This window comes from Hoplias malabaricus, unplaced genomic scaffold, assembly GCF_029633855.1.
Source record: "Hoplias malabaricus isolate fHopMal1 unplaced genomic scaffold, fHopMal1.hap1 scaffold_266, whole genome shotgun sequence".
In the NCBI taxonomy this organism is placed as follows: domain Eukaryota; kingdom Metazoa; phylum Chordata; class Actinopteri; order Characiformes; family Erythrinidae; genus Hoplias; species Hoplias malabaricus.
Genome location: NW_027101206.1, coordinates 32,501 through 39,477, shown reverse-complemented (window position 1 = coordinate 39,477; position 6,977 = coordinate 32,501). Strand labels below are relative to the sequence as shown.

The 6,977-nt window shown below is 61.7% G+C and overlaps 1 non-coding gene and 1 pseudogene across 1 annotated transcript; both read left to right on the top strand.

Moving 5' to 3' along the window:
• The first annotated feature begins 5,232 nt into the window (after positions 1-5,232).
• On the top strand, positions 5,233-5,386 carry LOC136685327 (5.8S ribosomal RNA). The gene has a single exon (XR_010800095.1). It is a non-coding gene; the product is annotated as a 5.8S ribosomal RNA (ribosomal RNA).
• Positions 5,387-5,802: 416 nt separating this feature from the next.
• LOC136685324 (28S ribosomal RNA) overlaps positions 5,803-6,977 on the top strand; it is a 4,635-nt pseudogene continuing 3,460 nt past the window's right edge.

The window sequence follows — 6,977 nt, the reverse complement described above, 5'->3', positions numbered from 1 at the left end:
GGGCTAGGGTGGGGATAAGATATGCCCCCACCCTCTGGAGGTTTTCAAAACCTAAGTCGAGACCTCCGTAGACCCCGGTGATGCGAAATGACATGCCCGAGGACTGGCACCCCTCTGGGCTAGGGTGGGGATAAGATATGCCCCCACCCTCTGGAGGTTTTTAAAACCTAAGTCGAGACCTCCATAGAACCCCGGTGATGCGAAGTGACATGCCCGAGGACTGGCACCCCTCTGGGCTAGGGTGGTGGTTAATCCGGCCCCACCTCTGGAGGTTTTCAAAACCTAAGTCGAGACCTCCATAGACCCCGGTGATGCGAATACCGAAGCCCGAGGACTGGCACCCCTCTGGGCTAGGGTGGTGGTTAATCCGGCCCCCCCTCTGGAGGTTTTCAAAACCTAAGTCGAGACCTCCATAGACCCCGGTGATGCGAATACCGAAGCCCGAGGACTGGCACCCCTCTGGGCTAAGGGGATGGTTTGGGTGGCCTCCCCTTCAATCCCGATGATTCGTTCGATATATGCCCAGGGAGGTGAACACTTCTCTGGGCGTGAGGGGGTCGAGCGTATGAGGGTTGTACCCCGTTATGGTTCCTACTATAAACGAATCCGAGCGGCGGGTCCACAGGCCACCGACCACCTGCCCACTTGCGGGGTGGGTGCGACGGGCCGCCCGCCGGCAGTTGTCCCCGTTCCTAACCTAACTCTTGCCCGTGCGCGAGTCGAAAGGGGCATACAAACCCCCGAGGCGAAGACCGGCGTTCCGCTTGGTCTAATGTGGGATCTCCCAGATTTTCCCCTCCGCGGGGACTTGGGAGCGCACCACCGGGCCCCCGCGCTGGAAACGGCCGGAGGCAAAGAGCGCATTAGAGGTGTCACGGATCGGTCTTTTTAAACGGACCGCGGCTGGAAGTTCGCAGGGGAAGAGGCGCTCGGTTTACGGTTCCCGGGCCCGACCCCCTTCGTCTTCTTAAATCGAGAAAACTAACCGTAGGCTCCGGGGGGGCGAATCGTAAAACCTTTGCCGACCTCCTCGCACTGCGAGGGGGCCAGGATTTTGCGGCTTGTCCGCGTATCGGTCCTACCAAGGACCGCGGCTGGAAGTTCGGTGGTGAGCCCTCGACCTTACGAGATTGGGGGCAAAACCCTTCGTCTTCTGAACATCAGACGGCTCCGGGGGGGGCGTACCGTAAAACCTATGCCGACCTCCTCGCGCTTTGAGGGGGCCAGGAAATTCTCTTCCATTCTCTTCCCTTAAACGGACGTCCTTTACGCCCGTTCGAAATGCGGCATACCCGGAGCACCAGGGGCAGGCTTCTAATCCGAAATAATACCGGCTTTTAGAACGATCCTCCCCGCCACGTGCTCCAGCCTCCATGGCTCGTGGACCCCCCGTAACAGGGGGTCCGCTTGTCCCAGAATCGTTCCGAGGGAGACTTAGCCGATCCGTCGGTCTAATTTCCACCGCAGTTTGGGTCCGTTAAAAGGTCCGAGTCGGTGGTGCCTTAGGGTCGGGATCCTATTGAGGGAAGGAACCGGCCCCTAGCCTGCACCGTCCGGGCCTTGAATCGTACATTTTCCAAGTAGTCAAACCCCCGATTGCAGACCCACCTCCGGGGGGTCTCGTTCGAAAAGCCTTTCCGCGGTGCGCGTCTCTTCCTCCTTCGGGGGGTCGAGTTCCACGCACCACCGACTCTCTCTCTTTCCCCAAGCCGGGTTTGAGTACCAGAGGGATCGGCCTGGTTGATCCTGCCAGTATCATATGCTTGTCTCAAAGATTAAGCCATGCAAGTCTAAGTACACACGGGCGTTGGTACAGTGAAACTGCGAATGGCTCATTAAATCAGTTATGGTTCCTTTGATCGCTCCACACGTTACTTGGTATAACTGTGGTAATTCCAGAGCTAATACATGCAAACGAAGCGTTGGAAGTGGGGGTGCCGTTTCGAGGTGGTCGGTGACTGGTTCACCTTCCCCCCTCGGCGCCCCCCACGGATACGTGCATTTATCAGAACCAAAAAACCCCCTCCCGACTCCGGTCGGGTCCGCTTTGGTGACTCTAGATAACCTTTGGCCGATCGCAGAGCCCTTCGGGGCGGCGACGTCTCATTCGAGTGTCTGCCCTATCAACTTTCGACGGTAGTCTACGGGACTACGTGTGGTGACCACGGGTAACGGGGAATCTGGGTTCGATTCCGGAGAGGGAGCCTGAGAAACGGCTACCACATCCAAGGAAGGCAGCAGGCGCGCAAATTACCCATTCCCGACACGGGGAGGTAGTGACGAAAAATATCGGTGCGAGGCCCCGTTTGAAGGTTTCGGGACCGAAATGAACTCAATCTACGTCCGTGGGTGAGGACCCATTGGAGGGCAAGTCTGGTGCCAGCAGCCGCGGTAATTCCAGCTCCAATAGCGTATGTTAACGTTGCTGCAGTTAAAAAGCTCGTAGTTGGATCCGGGGACGGGTCCCGGCTGCCGGGCCTCTGCCCGTCCGGACTTCGCGGTGGGAAGCTGCCCCTCTCCGGGGGGGTTGGGGACCCCCCGCGGGTCTCTGGGTGGAGGTCGCGGGACCTTGTCCCTACTCATCCGGTGTCCTCTGCTCCCTTCCTCCGCGGAGAGGCCCTTAGCTGGGTCGTCCGCCGCGGTTGAATACGTGGGGGGCGGAAGGGTCCGGTGCGTTTACTTTGAACAAAACAGAGTGCTCAAAGCAGGCCGAAGCGTGCCTTGAATGGACTGAGCTAGGAATAATGGAATAAGGCCTTCCCATGGGGGGCGAGTCGGAGCTCTTCGGCGAGGCGGCCGGGCGGGGCCGTTTTCTGGCCGCCGCACGGTTCCCCGAGCCGGGGGGGTATCCGACCGCTCTCTTGGTCCTATTTCGTGGGTTTGACGGACCAAAGGTCATGATTAAGAGGGACGGCCGGGGGCATTCGTACCGCACCGAGAGAGGTGAAATTCGTAGACCGGTGCGGGACGGACAAAAGCGAAGGCATTTGCCAAGAATGTTTTCATTAATCAAGAACGAAAGTCGGAGGATCGAAGACGATCAGGTACCGTCGTAGTTCCGACCGTAAACTATGCCGACCCGCGATCCGGCGGCGTTGGGTTAACGACTATGACCCGCCGGGCAGCGTCCGGGAAACCACGAGTCTTTGGGCTCTGGGGGGAGTACGGTTGCAAAGCTGAAACTTAAAGGAATTGACGGAAGGGCACCACCAGGAGTGGAGCTTGCGGCTTAATTTGACTCAACGCGGGGAACCTAACCCGGCCCGGACACGGTAAGGATTGACAGATTGACGGCTCTTTCTCGATTCTGTGGGTGGTGGTGCATGGCCGTTGGTAGTTCGTGGAGCGATTCGTCTGGTCAATTCCGGTAACGAACGAGATCCCATCCTTTAAGTAGTTACACGGCCCCTCTCCTGGGTCGGACTCTATCCCCGAAGGTCCCCGTTCGCGGGGGGTCCCCATCGGGGTGGGGGTGTTGGGGGTTTCGGCGGGGGTCCGGTTCTACCCCGGATCGGTTCGGGGAGGTGATGCGGTTGACGGGGGTTCAGTTCTGCGTCGAGTGGGTGGCTCCGGCCTCTCCCCTTCGCGTTCGGTTCCCTCCCCGATGCCGTCCGCACCTCGTTCCGCTCTCCGGGTGTGGGTTGTCCGTCCTTCGCCTTCGCCTTCCCTCTCCCCTCCCCGGTGCCCTCCCGCTTACCGCGGGCCTGAAGGTTGGGGTTCGCCCGGTGGGAATCAGCGGTCGGTGGCTAAACTTCTTAGAGCGATTTGTGGCACAGAAGCCACTTGAGAAATGGAGCAATAACAGGTCTGTGATGCCCTTAGAAGTCCGGGGTCGCACGTGAGCTACAATGGCTGGTTCAACATGTAAGTTACCCTACGCCGAGAGGTGCGGGCAATCCTATGAACGCCATTCCCCGCTGGGGACAGGGGATTGCAACTATTCCCCTCGAACGAGGAATTCCAAGTAGGCGCGGGTCACCAGCCCGCGTCGATTAAGTCCCTGCCCTTTGTACACACCGCCCGTCGCTACTACCGATCGGATGCCTCGGTGAGGTCCTCGGACCGTCCCCGGGGCGGCCCTCGAACGGGGGTCGCCTCCGGGCGATGGGAAGTCGATCGAACCCGGACATCTAGAGGGAGTAAAAGTCGTAACAAGGTTTTCGTAGGGGAACCTGCGGAAGGATCAATAACGGTGACCTGGCCGCGGTCGGCGCCCGCCGTCCGTGCCGGTTGTCGAGTCGGACTCGAGAGGCCGAACCTCCCCCCCGGCGGGTACCTTCAAGGTATGGACCGCAGAAGCCTCGTACCTTTCGTCGTCGGCCGACGTGAGTCTCTCCCCCCTCCGGGTGGGTGGACGTAGCGAGCCGGCTTCGGAACTCGGGGTTATGCGAGGACCGCCTTAGGTGCATAGGTACCCCGGTCCGCCCCTCCCGTTCGCGGGGGGAAGAGTGGCGCCGGAGCCGCCCGCCGGGTAGTTAAACCCAAAAAACCATTGATCGTTGAAGGCTTGATTGTGCGTGCGCGAGTCAAAGGGGCTTACTCACCCCCAGGGCGTTGGCCGGTGCTCGCCGGCCTCGGTGGGATCTCCCTGAACCCATCCCCCCGGCACAGGGGGCGGTGGTGGACGGGAGCGTACCGCCGGGCGAAACTCTTTCCCCTCACGGGGTTAGAGCGGAGCTTAAGAGCGCATGCAAAATACCCCCGATGTTGGCTTCGCAGAGACGGACCGTATAATAGTCTAAGGCCGGTGCGCGAGTTGAAGGGGCCTCACGAACCCCGGATGCGTTTATAAACACCCGAAAGGAGACGGCCGGTGCCCGCCGGTCCTGACTAGGTGGGATCTACCCAGCGCCTTCCCCTAAGCGGGGACTTGGGAGCGTACCACCGGGCCTCGCTCATACCCTCCGGGGTGGAGAGCTTGGCTTTGAGCGCACGCCTGAATGCCTTAGACCGGGACCCGTAACGCAGCGAACCAAACCCCTGGGCCTCGCCGGGAACGGCGGGTGCCTAGACCCCGGTCTCCTAAACCACGTAAGTCTCGGGCACCTACTCGGGCGATCGTCCCCCGGGCCGTAACTCCTCGGTCCGGTGGTGACGCCCAGGTTCAATGACCTTTCCCCCCCTGCACGGGGGTGGAAGGCACCCGGCTTGAAATATATTGGCAAAAATTGTCTCTTGTTCGAATGGCTTCCTTCGCCCGGCCTGTAACGGGCCGGGCACAAACCCGAATACGACTCTTAGCGGTGGATCACTCGGCTCGTGCTTCGATGAAGAACGCAGCCATCTGCGTTAACTAATGTGAATTGCAGGACACAGATCATCGAAATTTCGAACGCATATTGCGGCCGCGGGGGTCCATCCCGCGGCCACGCCTGTCTGAGGGTCGCTTTACCCATCGATCGGTCTCCGCGCCCCCGCTGAGAGAGAGAGACCGCGGCTGGAAGCTCGCAGGGCCTGAAAACGGCCCTTCGTCTTCCCAAACGAAGACTCGGTTCCGAGCCAGTCCACGCGGCCCGTGTTGCGAGAGAGCTCCGTACAGGGAACGGAGGGAGAGCCGAGTAGGTCCGGGTCCACGTCCGTTACGGTCTCTCCCCGAGTCCCGAGCGGGGCTCCGCGCAGTCGGACGCGGGGGTGGCGAGTGCCGATTAAACCCAGCGAGCGGGCGAGTGAGCGGGCGGGCGAGCGGCCGGGGTGGGGGGGAAGGTGTCGCGGAGTTCGGTCTCGTGCCGGGCTCTCGCCCCTCGCCCCTAGCCTTCGGCCCTCCGCCTCCGCCCTCGCCCCCGCATAAGAAACCTCTGTGTGCGGCCTCAGATCAGACGAGACGACCCGCTGAACTTAAGCATATCAGTAAGCGGAGGAAAAGAAACTAACAAGGATTCCCTTAGTAGCGGCGAGCGAACAGGGAAGAGCCCAGCGCTGAATCCCACTTTCCCCTGACCGGGGTTGGCCGGGAAATGTAGCGTACGGAAGTCCGTAAGATCCGTCTCGGTGCGGACGCGGGACCAAGTCCTCGCGAACGTGGCTTCTTCCCATAGACGGTGAAAGCCCGGTAGCGAGTCCCGCGTTCCCGCCCGGGTAGGTCGGGCTTCTCGGAGTCGGGTTGCTTGGGAATGCAGCCCAAAGCGGGTGGTAAACTCCATCTAAGGCTAAATACCGGCACGAGACCGATAGCGAACCGAGTACCGTGAGGGAAAGTTGAAACAGGACTTTGAAGAGAGAGTTCAACAGAGCGTGAAACCGTTGAGAGGTAAACGTACGGGGACCGAGAAGACTGCCCCGGGGGATTCAGCCGGGCGGACGGCCCCGCGCTCGTCGGGTTCCGCGGTCGGGGGTGCGAGCGTATCCGGGCGAGAGGGGTGGGGTGCCGACTCCACCGCTCCCCGCTTCGGCTCTGCGCTTCGCCTCTGGACTTCGGGCCTGTCGGGCGTACGGAGGTCCGGCCCCGCCCGGTGTACTTTCCCCGCGTGGTGGTGAGTCGCGACCGGCTCCGGTTAGGCTTGGAAGGGCCCGAGGGTGAAGGTAGGTCCGTCCGGAGAAGGGAGTCCCCACGCGGCCCCCGGACACGGGCGTTCCGCTACAGCCCCTCGCTCCGACTTCGCCGATAACGCCGGGGCCGTGGAGCAATGTCCTTTCCGCGTTCTCCCCTCCTCCGGGATGGGGATGGGGGCCCCCCCCGATCGTTCGGTCGAAGCGGGCCGGCTGGGCTGTCCTCAGCCCCGGGCTAGGCCCGCTACGGCGATGCGGGGGGCGATCCAGGCCCACAGCACCCGAACGCCTAAGGTCAGCGGCTAAGTTCGGACCCCGAACGACCCGTCTTGAAACACGGACCAAGGAGTCTAACGCGTATGCGAGTCGAAGGGACCAGAACCCCCGGAGGCGCAACGAAGGTGAAGGCCGGCGCGCGTCGGCTGAGGTGGGATCCGTCCTAACCCTCCGAGGGGGCGGGCGGCGCACCACCGGCCTGCTCTTCCCACGTG